General features: G+C 37.3%; 1 protein-coding gene across 3 annotated transcripts in view; it reads right to left on the bottom strand.

Moving 5' to 3' along the window:
• Positions 1-17,282, bottom strand: part of DKK2 (dickkopf WNT signaling pathway inhibitor 2) — a 151,272-nt gene that overhangs the window by 102,601 nt on the left and 31,389 nt on the right. For all 3 annotated transcript variants that reach the window (XM_083835569.1, XM_083835570.1, XM_083835571.1), the window contains one exon: positions 10,404-10,443. The gene's annotated coding sequence lies outside the window, so the exon portion shown is untranslated. The remainder of the gene's footprint in view (positions 1-10,403; positions 10,444-17,282) is intronic.

Raw genomic sequence — 17,282 nt, 5'->3', positions numbered from 1 at the left:
CATCATCTCTGATAAATTATCTAAAATCAATGCTTTGTTCAGTGATGAAATAATTTAATTTTGCTTGAACAGATTACAGCTTAAAAATAGTCCTTTCCATGGTTCAAGTCCTTTTGTCAATTTGAGTGGAAGGTCTTAGTTAAACTGCACTGATTTCTTGATGTCCCCTGAATATTTTTCTATAAAAAGTAACATAGAATTAACAATGCAACATCCTTCAAATGCTAGAGGGATCACCAGGTTGCATATAGCTCTCAGAATTGAGTTCAGCTCAAATATTGTTCATGTGACTACATTTTCTTTGGCCTACAAGAAGTTTCATAAAAGATGCATGCAGTAAGGGAGACCGGCCAGAAGTAGCCTGCAGAACAACTAAATAAATCATTTGATTAGGTATTAACAACTGCTAAAGAAAAGCACAGAAAGCCCCAAAGAAAGATCAGTACCTCTGAGAAAAGCAAACCAGAATCTCTCCTATCGCGATGAATGTGGAGTTCATAGGCTTCCGGAATTAGGACTTCTTAGTCATAACCTAAGTAGCTCAATATGAGCACATTGCACATATGACCAGCAGCAACTACAATTCAAGCTGTTCCTTGAATTCCTTAGAAAATAATAAGGCATTAGAGACAGAAGGCTGCAAGGCTACCTAAGCTTTGACAGGCTCCCATATTGCAGCCTTTGTCTAACTCCTGTGGGCATAATACATGTTCAAAGTACCGCCTCCCACCAGAAGTGATTCAAATTAGGAAAGATAAGGGAATGAGTGGAAGACTTAGAAATGTGTTTGTGATACTAAGCAGTATGGCAAAGCTAACCTGTAGGCAAAGTTTCAGTCCATAATAAATGGCAAGCAAAAAAACTCTAAAACAAAGGGTTTAGCTAAGGCACTGAAAAGCAAAACATGGTCTCCAAAAAACTCACAAGCTGTTTAATTAAAACTATACACTATTAGTCTGCTTGTAACACTTGTTATTAATTTTCCCCCAAAACAGAGTGCCAAGCAAGGTGAACGTTTACATGGGTACTCGTGAAAATTTGAAGGACTCTATCTGTAACGTGGCGAAATTCTTCAGTCCACAAGGCTGTAAATACTTTAAGACTCCCCAGGTGTAGGGTAGGCTTCTGCGTGGCATTCACCTTTTTATTCCCATGGCATGGATTCCTTTCTGAGATCTCATCCTAGGAAGGTCCTAGAGATACCCTTGAAATTTTAGCTAACTTTCTTCCAGAACCCTGTACTTCTGGAATAATCTGGATTATATTCCTCTGGGCTATTTTACTCCTTTAGATGGCCTTGCACGTGTAACCAGCCAGAGGTATAAACAGGCTTCAAGCAGGATTCAAACATCATTCATCTTTACTTTCTACACAGCAGTATTTTTGAGAAAGTCCCCAGATGATATGAAACAACCGAAAATATTTTAGGATTTGTTCTCTGAAAGAATTTGTTCAGCCCAACTGAGCTCACAGTCTTTGACCTTGGTCAACAAAACCATCTCCTGTCATATAAGCATGCCTGTATCTTCTCTACTCCTGCTGAAAGTACTTTTTGAATCTCCTCTAGTCCGCCTTACAACATCTGGCCTCTTTGTTCTGTCTTTATTAATTTTCCATTGCTTCAAACCTCCTGCCTCCGGATAGGAAGAATAAAACCTAGGTTTCTCAGCCCACTGTCACAAACTATTTCCATCTCAGTTTCCAAAAGGTATCCCCGGTCTGCGAGGAATGTGGTGAAACCCTGGTCAGAAGCAGCCGAAACACATTTGAAAGAGATTTATAAACAACTAAGACGATCAAGAAGTCTTATAACACAATGAAGCCAACTAGAATACACCAGCTACACGTAGATTCGGCAAAGTCATCAGAATCATACTCTTGGGAAAGTTCAGCCCAGAGGTGCTTGTGTCCCCTTGGGAAATGTCACTGATTTCCCTCCCAAAGTTTATGGAAGCTTTATCCATGAAGGCATGAATTTACACCAATTCATAAATAATGAATAGTGAAAGACAATTTAAATAAATTATTTGCAAACAAATTACAGGCCGGAAACTTTTGCTTGAAATGTTCTCTCAGCAGTTTCAAAACAAAGAACAAATTCATTAAAAAAAAAAAAAAAAGGTCTTGCACTTAAATAGACCACAAACCAAAAAAAGGGTAACATTTGAATACATTATTTGCTATAAAATGGATCACCCTTCTCTTGATGAAACTCTTGCAATGCTTAGGGTAAACTGACCTATTGTGCCTTTCCAGTTTCTTTCTCCATTTTGCAGAACAAGGGAACATTTATATACAATAAGTAAAAAGTACTAAGGATCATGTTCTAAAAGGAACACTGGAAAATCAGTCTGTGTGAATGCAGAAAAAACACATACATACAGAAGCTGTTTCAGATAGGCTCTAAGACAGTCTGCTAAGTAGAAACAGATACATTTCTGCAGGCTCACACCTGTGTTAATGCCAATGTGACATCAAACTAGATATATACGAACCTCACTTGGTTTCAGCATAGCGCAGCTGCAGAAAACAGCCAAATCAGGCACATTTGCCTGGCTGTGACACCACAGTGTGGACAGTGATGAATCCTGATGTATAGTGTCCAACTAGCTTCTCAAAAATGCATGTGGAAGAAATATGTATTTTTAATGCAATATATTATTGTTGCATATTAAAAACATTTCCAGCAGTTACAATATATTGTAAGTATAATGAACCTGCCACCCTTAAATAATACGAATAATATATGGAGAATGCTGGTTAGCACATATGCTTTCTGTAGATGAAAATAAAATGTATTTGACAAATGGTCTTAACTGTCTTCCTATTCTCTCAATACCTGGAAAAACATGACATGATTGTGAAAGAACTCGAGGTTTTCAGCGGAGCCCACAAGGCATTAGACATTAAAATCCCACAGAAATTCAGTGGGAAATAGCTTCCTGATTCCCTCCAAAACGCTTCTAAAGATTCAGGCATAATTATGATATTGCCAAATTATAGTCAAGTATCAGAGTTTATTCATATGTGGAGGCCAAGTAATGATTGACATCAGTGGAACAGGATTGGACAAAAAATAGCAATATTCAGGTATATATAGGTAATGTCAATAAAGAACTGGAAAGCACATACACTTGTTGTCTGTGAAGAATTACGTGGGTACTCAATAATATTGACATAATTGTCAAAATGTATGACTACACGCATATATTCTCACCATCTCTACAGTGTTTCAGTATTTAAATGCATAACTTGTAGCAAAAGTAGCCTATGAAACCAAAATGTATGTGCATTTCAAAAAAATACCCTAAAAATAAAAATCTGTAGAAATGTGATATTCTATAAAAAGAAAGCTATATATATTTTTTTCTGGAACAGTGGGAAAACTATTTGGGGGTGAGCCCATTTTTATAAAGATTAATGAAAGAGTGGAGAATGAAGTGTAAAACAGGTTAGATGTTTTATAAGCAACATAAGGTGGACAAAGTAATATGTTCTGGATGAGACAGACCATGCAGCGCACCACGATTTCTTTTGGTGTTGAGACAATAGCTGACGAATGAAAAGACTGGAAAGCATGTGAATGGAGTGGTAAACTACAGCCCAAAATCTACATCTAGGAAGCGATGATTAAAAGTAAATGAGGACAGCCAGCCCTGAGCACAAGCAGTTATGGTGCACACCTACACCTCTCTCTCCAAGCTCTGTGTCTTGTGGTTTATAAAGACGATGGTTCTTTTCAGAAACCAGCTGCAGGCCAAAAAAGGTGAGATTAAGAAAAAAAATGCTAAATAAGCAACTCTTGTTCCTCCTCCTCCAGAAAAGAGATGACTTGCTGAGCATCAACAGTCTTACTTAGTGCCAAGTTTTACATCATTTTATTTCATTGATATTTTTGGTGGTCTTTTCCCTTGCTACCGACCTACTTGGGAAACAAAAAAAATAAGGAGGGGAGGGGGAACAAAGCACTAACATGGATGAAAGCCTTCTGGAATACTGATAAAAAGTGAAAAACAGCTGACTTTTTTAGACTTTTTTAGTGCAGATGACCGTACTAAACAGCTGACTTTTTTAGTACAGAAGGAATAAAGCATGTTGGTCAGCTATGATTAAATTTAAAAAAAAACTACACCACCTGCCCCACTTTTCCCATCTTGGAGCATGCCACTTTCTACATTAAAACATTTTGATTTGAAAAACAAAACCAAAAGAAACTGGTAACAAACTCATCCAAAAGAAAGCAATACTTTCTGAATATTCTGTATCAAAGAGTAAAATTTTGGCATGGGCTTTTTCCCCCCACTCAATTTCCTGCTGAGACGGTGAACAATATGAAATTCTGAAATCTGACTAAAAATCTTTGACACAAGCAACACAAGCTCACCCACACTGCTCTTGATGAACCTACAACCAACGTGTTCTTTAGCAGACAAAGTGCAGAGGCTGACAACATGAGGCTGATCTTGGGTGAGCACAGATATAGACACCTAGGTCTACATGAAAGTACTTGATGCACAACTTGCAACAGGATCGTCAAATGAAGTATCTTTGTTTTACATTTCATTTCTTCACAGGAATATGGCTGTAAGATTATGTGTTATCGTACATAACTGTGTTACTGCTACATTATTGTACCAATTACACTATGTCAATGCTATTTTTCACATAAACAGCGCTGACAGAAATGTATACTGCAGCCCCAAGGCTGTAGAAATGTGCAAACTCCCAAATGGAGCTTTTATTTTATCCACATTGCTGTTTGATAAATCTGCTATTAGGTTCTTTTTGTTGTCCGCTGCTAGTCTGTATTTGTGCTTAAAGTAAAACCCTGGCCATTAAGGAATAACATTATACAAGAAAATTATCAACCGATGGTAGAAACCATTTCTATAAAAGACCTTATGGTTGTAAATTAAACTGTTTGGTTGGAAGTACTTTATAACTAAGTTATAATTCTTAACAGCTTAAAACTAACTATAGAAATAAATAAAGAATGAAAAATGAAAAATGTAATAAGAAAATCTTAATTCATTTTCTTTTCACTGTTGCTTTGTCCGTGACACAGAAAAAATGTCAAAATACATTTTTTCTTTTTAACTAGGAAAAGGTTTTGTTTTGATTTTCTTACTCTTGTAGACTTATGTCGCACAACTACCTCTGAAATCAATGAAAGATTGGCAGTGAGTACATTGAAAGTTGGATCAGATCCCATACCAAGGATTTCACCTTATTTTGATTTAGATTAAGAGGAAAGAATTGGCTTTGAATTTGGTTTCATGTCAGATTTTAGTGTCATGGTATATGCACATCAAAACGCTAAATTAAATTATACTGCAGTTTATACTGAGCAGGTGACTTGCAGTTTAAATACATTGGAGTGTAGGATTGGTTCCAAAATCTAGCTGATTAGCATCCTAACATTTGCAGTCACCAGCAGCTGATAGAGCAGCGAGCAGTCCAAAGCCCTGAAGAAATTACATATAGGATAACCAGCTGCCCATAGGATGGACCAGCTCACATGAAGTCTCTGGACACCCACAAATAATATACTGTTCTGCATCTGTTCCCTTCTGTCTCACCCCTAAGACAGAATCCAAAATTAGGAGTTATGAAGGACAGATTGTTTCCACACTAAATTTTTTTCTTCATCTCCTGGACTCAGATATCTGAATCAAGGAGAGAGACCTTTCATCCACAAAACTCCTGCTGCAACAAATATTGTTTTAGAGAATTTTACTTATCCTAACATTTTTAAATAGTTTCCATAAAGAAAAGAGGAGTGTTATCTACTTACCATAAAAGAGCAAAGAGGCTAAAGCGGTTATCGAAAAGTTGGGAAACCTACCCTAAAAACATTCCTGAGTCTAAGAAGATTCAAACTTACACTGCCTTCCTCCCAGCAAAGTGCCCTAATACCTAAGTTGGGAGCCATCCAGCCATCTCTTTGAAGCCAGTCCTCTGTCTAGTAAAGAATGCATCCAGAAGGGTGGCATATAAAAAGAAAAAACAATAGCTGGGCACATAGCTAGAAGTGCTGTCCTTGTCAAGGTTCATGCTCCCAGGATTTTTTCATCCATTTACTATTTAATGCAAAATTGTAAATAATCTCTTGAACAGGGAACAGAACTTCCACAGTTACTAAAATCAATTCAGATAATTCTAAGTCATTCTGTTATCTGTATAAAATATCGAATTACTTTTTGACTCACTAAATTCCTGCCTTCCATGACTCATATGGTGGAGTTTCCAGGCGAACCACACATTATATTGGTATTTCTTTTCATCAGTTTTGAACTTGCTTCCTTGAAATTTCATGAATGTGCCCTTGTTGCATGACCCTCTCTGAAACCCCTCTTTTTTGATTGTTTTGTTGCAGCTCTTTTTAGTTGCAATTAGAAGATTTGTCTACAGGAAACAATCCTAGCCTTTTCATTTTTGATTTCTTTTATTTGCATGAACAATTTTCCACAGGATAACTAGCACAAAGCATTATCCTAAATGATACAGCATAGTAGGTTTCTATGAAGACATTTAATATTTTCCATATGATCCTTCACTCCTGTATGTTGTAGTGTATAGCTTACAATTGCAAACACAGCTGCACACTAAACTGTCTACAGCAACATCTTGATGTCCCTAGGCCAAGCAACACAAGTTATTAACATCTATATTAAATGCAGCTACACTTTGCTATAATTCTTTGGAGACCAGAAAATACTCAGTAGTCTATTGGATTCATTAATGATTCCATTTATGCTTAAATTTCCTACGTGCCTACAGTTTTCTTCATCTCTTCAGAAACTCATTTTTACCACTATATCATACCACTACACTCTGCCTGCTGAACTGTCATCCAACGCAACTGAAAAAACAACCTTTCAGACTGCTACATTGCATATAAAACCATTAGGAGGTGTAAATGGAAAGGGAAGGATGGTCATTTAATCCTCTTGTGTCTGTAGACTGCAAATTTCTGAATAAAAGAAGAAATTTGCTATGGAATAAAGTTGCTCCAGAAGACAGACTAGCTAAATCACAAAGGTAATAGACTGTGTTCCCTTTGCACTGGAAACACTCAGACTAGGAGCACTTGAAGGATGGAAGAGAAGGGTTTGTGTCACTTGGGAATTTTTCCATTGTCAAAGAAATTCCTCAGGAGCCATTGTCGTTGTGTTTGCAGATTCTCTGCAACAGGGCAACTACACAAAGAATCAGGCGAATAAATTGTGAAAAATACATTCATGAAATTGCATGTTCAAAAATATGGGAACAACAGGTACTTGCACATTCAACAAAACAGAGAATGAATCAAAATCCAGTACAAACAGGGAAGACCAGCTTTTTCCTGAACTGTTGCTGCTTGACAAAGCTCCTTGGAAAAGAGGTTCTGACTGATATTTAGGAGGTGTAAAATGAAAATATATTCCTAGAGTTCAGAAAAAAGAGAAACAGAAGGAACTAGTGCTGAGACTAGTCTCCAGAGTCATGGACAACCATGCAAGAAATGCCTAATGAAAACAAGCAGTATGTTGCACTCCCTGCGATGTTCTTAAGTGGTGATCGATGAGAGTTCTGGGTTAGAACTGGTAACCGTGAAATCTCGGTATTACTGCAACAGCGAGTTTTACAAACATTTGAGGAAAAACTACAAAGAAAGTGAGGAATTAGCTATATGTCTCACTTCAGTTGCTAACACTACCTCTCACAAACCAGCAGCATGCTGGAGCCAGAATTTCTGGGAGGATGTATCAGTTCTGGCTGGAGCCAGAATTTTTGAGTGAACATTACAGATCACTGTCTTATAACCATACATGCTATTTTTATATCCTCTCAAAAACACAAATAAATTTATGCTTTTGCAACTATCCTACAGTCAAGTCTGTGCCCAACAATTCTGAATAACTAGAACAGCCATCATACAAGAGGACTTCCTAACCTCTGTGCCAAATGATACATTCCTTACCTACCCGACAAATTGTGAACTCTCTTAAAATTTAAGGGAAAGATGTGTAAGAGAAAAATATAGCCAACTGATGAGATTTACAAAGCCATAAATGTTACTGAACATTAAAATGAAAACCTCAGGCAGCTATAGTTCAGAATAGTAAATGTGCCATTTTGGAACCTAAAGAAACCATACAGGATAGGATTAACAATATGAACCACTGGAAAAACATCGCTTGTGTAGGTTACTAAAACCAGATTCTACCTATGTTATTTTCTATGTGAATTGGTTAGTCATCTGGCATACAGGTAAGCTACTTTACAAATTAAATGAAACCACTAAAAAATTTAAGTAAAATAAGACTAGGATGAATAAGAAGATGAGGTGAAGAGAATGTATTCAGTTAGATTCACTTAGACACGGTACAAGAATATGTTCAAATTTATCTATGCTACCTAATAGCAATCTGAACTAGTCTTAAACTGTAGTTAGGCAAGAGAGCAGGCTTAGGTTTATAAACTAAATAACTGATGCTTTGGTCCTGAGCTCTATTTAATCAACCTATCCTAATTATCAGTATTAGTAAAGTTTCAGTTTTCAAACTTTTTCCTAGAGCACATCCAAGTACGCTTGTGATGTGTTGCAACTGCTGCTTCTAGTTTCACATCCTGTTTCTGGCTTCCTCCTAACTGCTTGCTTGCTTATTTTTTCATCGTTACTCTTCACTAACAGATGTTAATTAATCAGCTATATTTCAAGGAAACATCATTGTTACAAGCTCAGTACTGGCCAAAATCTGACCATTTCAGAACTTAAATATAAATCAACCATAAAGCCTACCTTGAGACCATAACTTTTGCAATACATTTGACCAGAGTTGGACCTCTGCAGCAAAAGCCAAAATCAGACTATAGTTTCCCTAGCATTTAGGAATACACATAAAATTTGATGCTCAGATCCGTCTCTAACAAGATATTCATCACAGAACACTCAGACACATCTTGAAATTAAACATTTTTCAGGATTTCTTCTGTAAAGAAACTCAGATTTTTGTACCCTTAGCCTACCTAAAATATGGATATTTCAGTGAATATTAGAAACTTATAAAGAGCACCATACTGTCACCACTTCTCCCATTATGAAACATACAAACAGTAATTTCACGAACCAAAAGTAACAACAAAAGTCATGGTGCTTTATCAGAATGGAAACAATTACTCCCTAACAGACAAATTTATTAATGCAACACAAAGGGTGTAACAGCACGAGCTATTAGGGAGAAACTAAGGCTTGAAAATTATTCAAGTGCCATGCAGATAAAGTTTGTAACACTGTTTTTTCTACTTGGGGTAAATTTCCCACTGTCTTCAGCACCAGATTTCTCCTGAATAATAGGGAGAACATTCTCTAAGAAAAATACTACGATACAGAGCCATGTTGAACAACTTCTCTGGGTTCTAGCAAATGCTAGAAAAGGTGCCCCTAGAGTGCTCACCCAATTAATTCATCTCCAGTATTTCAGCTCTACATAGATACTGCTTTGGGTTTTTTTGGGAAATATCAGCCCTGCGAAATTACCAAGTTACGGTTTTATTTTATATTTTTTATACTCTTGGAACAAATGTTGCTGAGGACTCGAAATTATGGCTACTTACACTGCATAGTGAGTGTGAATGTAACCCTATGTTTGTTAGTGTAACAACAGAACCAATGAATTAGTAAATACTATTTTAAGTTTTAACTTTCAAAGATGGCAAATCGTTGAGAGATCTTTGCTGTAACGTGCGTGAGGAATCAAGAAAAAAACCCTGAACATCCACACCTTTCCCTCAAACCAGGTTCAAATCTGGTTCACCGCGCAGGGATCTCCAAAAGCAGAGTAACATCCCAAATTATTTCCGACAGTTTTGGCCTGAGTGGCCTCCCTCTGTCAAAATTAAAGGAAAATCCTTGTCATGTCATAATCCGTGCCAAAAGATGGCAAACAATAACACTCAGGCACTCTTAGTGGAAAGAGAGGTGATAACAACTGACAGAAGGAGCAACATCTCTTGCTGCTTTGGAGTATTTGCTGTGCATTTCAGATAGCTGTGAAAGTAGGCGTCAGCAGTCTGTATATCCAAGTCACATTCCAGTCTCTTCTGTTTTAAACCTGATCACTGCCGTATGAACCTTTCAGCTGGTAATGAATCATTTATTTAGCACAGCCTGGACTGCTCCCTTGTGCAATTTAATAAAATAGTGTGCAGTACCTTCCCAGAAAACACCCAAGATTATACAACCTGCTTGTGCTTTTGACACATAATGGTTGTGAATCTGGTGGAAGATGCTCCTAACCATAATGATAACCTTGATGAAACTGCTTAAAATTTCACTTGCAATGCAGAACTCATGTCGAAGAAACAAAAAGGCAAAGAAAAAATGTCATTACAGAAAAATGATTAAAATTATAACTCACCATCACCAATCACTTTGTTCCCAGGTGTTATTTTCTTTTCCTGTTGAAACAAAACCATCACCATGTCAGACACCTGACTTGACCCTGCTACACAAAACAGTCAACAGTTAAATGTCTTGCTACAATTTAGTGTACTTTCTCCCTCCAAATTTTTATTAAAAAGCTTAAAGATTGCATTATCTATGGCCCAAAACTGGTATGCTGGACGAATGCAGTACAGCTAAAGATACAACCAGCCAATATTCTCAGATAAGCATTTCCAGTTCCAGCTCCTTTATTCAGTCTTTAGATGGAGCACGCTTGAGTCCTTCTTAAAATGAGCCGTTTCTTAATACTGCACCGCCGACAGAATGGCAGTGTCTAATAAATGTCTATAATGATCTGAACATTTTCGCCCAATAAATTCTGTGTGGTGACACTGGAGATTGGTGGCACCCTGTTCTGTTCTTTTTCTGCCATATTATATAATACAGAACAAGAAGTCAGAAGTAATTGAAAAACTACAGGTCTTTTGTAAAGAGCTGTAGTCCACTGCCCCATCTGTGGCCAGATTTTTAGAGAAATTCATTCTTTTTCTAACTGATGTGTTCAAAAAGCCTTTTTAGTCCATTGTATTTTGATTAACTGCAATAGAATTTTGATAGGTGAAATTAGGAAACCAGAGCAAAATGCTAAATATCAAATGATTAAGATGAGTAAGCCATAATTTATTAAATAGTGCATTGATAACTTGGACATGTGCACTGGTACACAAAACCTCAGCCATGCAAAAACACCATCACATTTAGTAAAAGATTTTATTCGCAAGGTTTAATCTGGTATCACCGATGGAGGTGAACTGTCTAATTATTTTATTTCACATAACAATGAAGCCCCACTCAGACACTAAGTGAAACTGTTGCTATAGTGAAGAAAAAAAAAGGGGGGGGGGGGGCAGGGAAAGAAATGGTTGAGAAAATGCAATTGATCAGAACAAAACAGGCTGCAACATTACCATCTAGGTTTTCTGTTTGTTTGTGGGTGGGTTTTTTTTTTGAGGAAAAAGTTTCATTCTAGGATTATTGAAAGACAAACAAGATGTGATATAAACTTGGATCCTAGGATATTTGGGTCTTATTTTGTTTACATGCAAAATTTTAAGTGCTGCTTCCAGTTGCCTAAAATCTATAAACAAAAAGCTGAAAGAAAACAAAAATAGAACAACAACCACTAAACAAAAGAAAGACTTCTTTTACCCTGGCATACATTTTGTATAAAATAAAAAATTATTGTAGAAATACACTGAATAATTCCTGTAGTTTTGGTAAAAGGACAATTGCTCAACCCTACATGAGGAATATTTTGAGGAAAACATAGTGAGCTATACAGCTGGAAATCCAGGCTCACACAGTGGATAGAACTGAAATTTTGGGTCACAAACGTGACTGAAAGCTGAATTGGAGCTGAATATAGGTATCCGTAACAAGTACATCACCAAGAGCTAAATTTAGCTCAGCATTATGTGTTTACATTTGTATCAATGCCTTTTCAAGATATGGGGAAATTTTCCAATGGAATAAATTCACGTCTAAAGAGAGAAATCCTTCTCTACAATATGATTTATCAGAACAATTGAAATTTTAATTCTGATGAGCCAAGACCACAACAAGGAAGCTCACTGGCATCTATAACTGTGAGTATTACCTGACCTACGAGGTTTTGTGTGCAGGCCAGGAGGATAGTGTGTACAACTGAAACAGACTTTTGGAAATGGCTGTACAATTTCCATCCCTGGAGGCTTTAAAGAACTGGCTGAATATGTAATGAACATTTCAGGGTATAGCCAACCTTGTTTTGGAATACATGAATCTGTAGATTACTTTTTCATGTGCTTTCTAGCCCTACTTTCTATGATACTGTAACAGAGAAAACATTTCAATGTATATACTCTAAGCATTGATTTTAGCATGGGCAGTAAAGCCTGAATAATTAATACAGTCTGAAGTATGCCAATTCTAGTAACAACATTAATGTTATAAGTAGCATCTATTTTATTACTACCGGTATTGACTGAAGTACAGAAGGACTGACAGTAACACCTGAGCCCCTTGCTTGTCCATCAGTAGCACGGCCCAGCTGGTACTCCTAAGGCCCTCATGGCACTCCCAAACTAGGGTTTTGTCTGAACTTGGCATTTATCTGTCACCACTACATTGTGTTTTTCCTCACACACAACATACTTTAATACCTGCAAGACTACTAGAAGGAAATCTGCTATCACTGTTCAAGCCTTCCTGCCCAATAAGTCTTTCTGGTGCACAGCCTGGTACCCAAGGAGCAATTCAGCCCCACAGAAAAAGAGCTCTAGCATGGACTCCTTGGGCATCTGTGGCCCATCCATGGGAGTGTTCCCAGAATAACGATGACGCTAGAAAACCCTTGACTCTTCCAACAGTCTTCCTGGAGTAATTACAAACAATCTGGTCACGCACAAGATAAACAATCCCTAGTTCAATCACCAAGCAATCGCTGTTGCCATAACCAAGCAGAAGAACAGATTTGTAAGCAATCATATCTTAGACCCAGCAGATAAAGAGTAGGAAAAAATCAGATAAGTTTGTCAGACTTGGGGAAGCACCCACATTTGTCCTTGGCTTTTCGTTAATCATATGCTCTGATGTATATTCATCCAAGCAGATTTTCTCCTGCAGCTCTGAGGATAATATAATATTTAGTAACGGAAAAGCAGAGACATTCTTAGTAAATGAGGTGTCGCTTCTTCCTGAACCTAACAGCGTCATATCTGCAGATAGAACGGGTCTTTGAAAAAATGAAATGGAGCAAAACAACAGCTGCAAGGACAGTGAAAACTTTTGGAGTTAAGCCACTGTAATGTCTTTATTTTGCTAAAAGTCTTTTGATGAATCATTTCTAGCTTCAACTGCCAGTGGCATTGATCAAAATGATGTACTCTGAATAGCAAAGTTGATCTACAGTCTTTCATCAAGGATCAGATGTTTTAAAATAAACCTAAGGTATAACCTGCACATAAGCCATTTGCAAGTATTTAATAAAAACATTCAGTGAGTAAAGGTAGGCAAGCATCACAGTGCTAAGAAATTGTTTCAGAAGAACTGAAACACTGTCATTTCCACACAAGGTGTTAGTCAAACTGGAACACCAGTTAATCTAACAAAATCCCATGAAGTAGCTAAAGGAACACAACAAATAATTAGAGATTATTACAGTTGCATTCACTTCAGTAAACTAGGTCATTAGACTGAGGGAACCTTAGAACAAGGAAATTATTAAAACATGACCTCATTCAACTACAAGGATGCTAAACCCGATCATCTTCTGTACTTCAGATTAAAATAAATTCTTTAAAAAACAGATTCTAAAAAAATCAAATGGATTACTCTTATCCTACGAAATGACATATTATTGTGTTTTGTGTTTTTTTTTTTTTTCTTATACAGAGAATAAGGGATTTAATCAAACTATGGAAGACAAGATTCTTGTAAGATATTTTTAGGAAAATCAATGTGGGCACTGTTTTGATTTCATTTTCCATGGCTGACATGCCATTTTATGTTGCAGGTGGGTAATCACAAATACAAACTTTTCATCTACAAAGATATTGTTAGTTACCTTTTCTACCCATGAAATTTGTGTATAGGTTCATACGGACACCCAATATTATCCAAAAAAAGTCATCTCATTCACTTTTAAATTCACATAAAGCAGATCACACAGTGATCAGAGAAAAGTCACAAGGAGAAACAATAGCTAAACATGACAATTGGAAGGACATGCTTAGCTTTAGCTTTTAGAGACATGAAACATGAATAGACCACTTATCTTTCCGAAATGTCCCACAGGACACCAGCAGACTCTGGGCTCTGTACATAATATAATACCAAATACACAGAGTTTCATGTACAGAACAGAAATGTCATTCCCAAACTGTTTTCACTCATGTTTGCAAGTTCTAAAGTAGACAGCTACAATAAGAAGAAAATAAAAAAGGCAACAAAGATGTCTTTTCTACAAATTCAAGATCCCTCCCAGAGAGTATTCAGACTCTTCTTTCTGGTACAGCTTCAGTTCCAGCAGAGAGGAGGGAATCAGAAGGAGGAGGACAGACCACCACCCTGAAAGCTGGAATGAGATGAAAGACGACAGGCGTGTGAAATTGGAAAGGCGGAAGGGAGCGTAGCAGATCCTGAGTCAATGGGTACAGCAGTAGAAGCTTATGCTATTGTTTCTTCTCTCGCAGACATAATATCTTCACTTTCTGCCTTAAGCCTATGTTTTAGACAATTGTATAAACCATAGCAAACTAACGTTATGTTTTATGCAAGAGGAAGCAATACCCAGCAGAGAACACAGAGAATGAAAAGGTCTCTTCCTGACTCTGAAGTTGAATAGCCTTTGTATTACTATGCTGCGATCCTTTGACTTTCCTGCCCTTTCAAAGGAGCCTTAACGTGCCTCCATGACAGCACTCTTTGGCCCATGAAGAAAGGTCTACAGGTATTTGGTATTCATCATTTAAAATCTAATTTGCATAGCTCCCAGAGTCAGTTCTTGAAGCATTTTTTCCTTTCTCCTGCATTACTGTCAGAGCTACCACAGAGCATATATGGCCAAGCTATACCAAGAGAGACCCAAACCACCACATACAAATAACACTGTTATCAGTCTACAGGGCTACAGCATCCTAGAACAGACCCGTTATTCCACATGAAGCTGGTTTGTTTTTTCAAGGTGGATATGGATTACACAAATCCGCAGCTTTACCTAGATGCAGAGTACCCAAGTCCCCATGTTATCTGTGCTGTCATTTCCACAGGGAGAAAGAGAAGAGAGCTGAGGAGTGAAACCGATAATGGCTCTGAGCTGTTACACTAGGAATTGCTGTGCTCCCATTCCCTGCTCTCCCAGTCCCTTATGACCTCTCTGCACCTCTCTATCTTCTTCAACAGGCTTTCAAAAATAGCACTTCATTATCTCTAGGCACTCTTGGGAGGATAAGCACGCAAAAAGTTGCACATTAAATAATAAAGCATTGGGAACCAAAAGTACCAGCAGGGGGTTTATTTTATAGGGATAATTTCTTACCCTAAACAGGTTCTTTCAAGCAGCTATGCCCTGCAATAGTCACCAGAGAGGATGTCTCTGTGTTTGTTCCTAATCGTACTTTGTGTGTTCTGGAGAAGAACCACTAAGAAATGTTTTCTGAGTAATACTTTCCATTTGATCTGCCATTGTTAATAGAAGAACACACTATTTCATTATGTTTCTCTTCCTGGCAGCCTGCACAGTAATTGCACACAGTAGCTAGAGACAAGTGGACTAGCAGTTCTGGAACGATGAGCAGGAAAGATGAACAATTTGTAAATTAATCTCTTATTCTCGTGGTAACAAACAACTGAAGTATTTATTTAAAGGGAAAAAAAAAGTTTTACACCAGCTGCATTTTGCTGCACACTGAATAATGTCAACATTTTATGAAGGGTTTTGTACTATTCAAATAGTAAATGAGCTCCAGCTCCTTCCTGGAGTTCATTATTCCATAAACTTGACTTTCATGGGGGTCCAAAGTAAAATGAAAGGATTTTTGAGTAAGAGATGCCAATTTCAGATAGTGATTAGAGTGTGTTTTATTACATTGCTCCTATTGTACATAACATTGGAGAGTCAACTCCTAGATCAATCCCAAAATGTGGTTTGTTAGTGAGGTTGGACTGCTTGTGGTATGTAGCATGGGAGTCATGCCTGTGAAAGAAAAAAGAAAAAAATAGCCCAAAGAATGTGGACACAGAGTGTTTTTTCCTTACTATAAAAGTCAATTCTCTTATTGCCATGACAGCTAATTATTTTTATTTTGTTTTCCTGAACCAAATCTTCAGAAAGATCACACTACAGATTTTAACTGCAGGTGACTTTTTTTTTTTTATGGAAATAAATCTTTCTTGTTAAAATGTAGAAAGCAATTCTCACTTCAGCATCCAGATCCGCTGGTGGGTTAATACATGCCATTAATCAGTAGAAACTTCCACAGTCCAATACGTCTCACCTTTAGGACATCTTTTTTTTCCCAGATGTTCTGTCTAAAACTTTTTCATTATTTTTCAATCCACTATTCCCAGTTATAGCATCTTTTTTTCAAGTTGGAGTTTTTGCCCTCTTTGTAATTTGCACATAAAAAATGCAAAGTCATCATGGTCCGTCTTGGAAATTATTTGGCCAAACTTTCCATGCTCAGTTTTTATCTTTCCTCGTTAACATGTTCTTCCACTCTCTTGAGCATGTTTAATTCTTCATGGGCTGTATTTGAGAGTAAAGATCAAAAAATGCAAGGAAGAAGATGGTCTAAGATAACATCCAATTTTTTTTCCAGCTAAGTGCATAATTAGGCCTCATTCAAAACTGCCCTAGGAGAATATTTTCGTAGACGGAAGATTGGTTATGAGGAATAACAAACAACAAAGCAATTTATCCCCTTGGTTTGAAGCACTTAACCCTAACTACTTCAGGTAGTTTCCACATGGCTGACACACAGGAAACCGATGATGTATGGGCTGGTACAAAAGGCCTACATGATGGGTGGTTCTGAGATCTGAAGGAGAGGGTCAGCATCACAGGAGAGAAAGCAGATATCTTAGAGGCTGATCGTATAGGAACAGGTATTCACAAAACAGAGGAAAACTGAATATCCAGAACGCAGATCTGGATGTATTTTGGAGGGGCTAGGCATTAAAAGCACTGTAACTCAAGGCTGAACCCAGTGTTGCAAGAATTAATGCAATATTAACAGTTTGTAAGATTGAAACTTCAACATAGCATGTTAATACTGTGCTGTGACAGACCTGCTTTAGATGCACCTGAAGCAGC

Source organism: Anser anser, assembly GCF_964211835.1.
Source record: "Anser anser genome assembly, chromosome: 4".
Lineage (NCBI taxonomy): Eukaryota > Metazoa > Chordata > Aves > Anseriformes > Anatidae > Anser > Anser anser.
The sequence above is the reverse complement of the archived record's forward strand: the minus strand, read 5'-3'. Positions and strand labels throughout refer to the sequence as shown.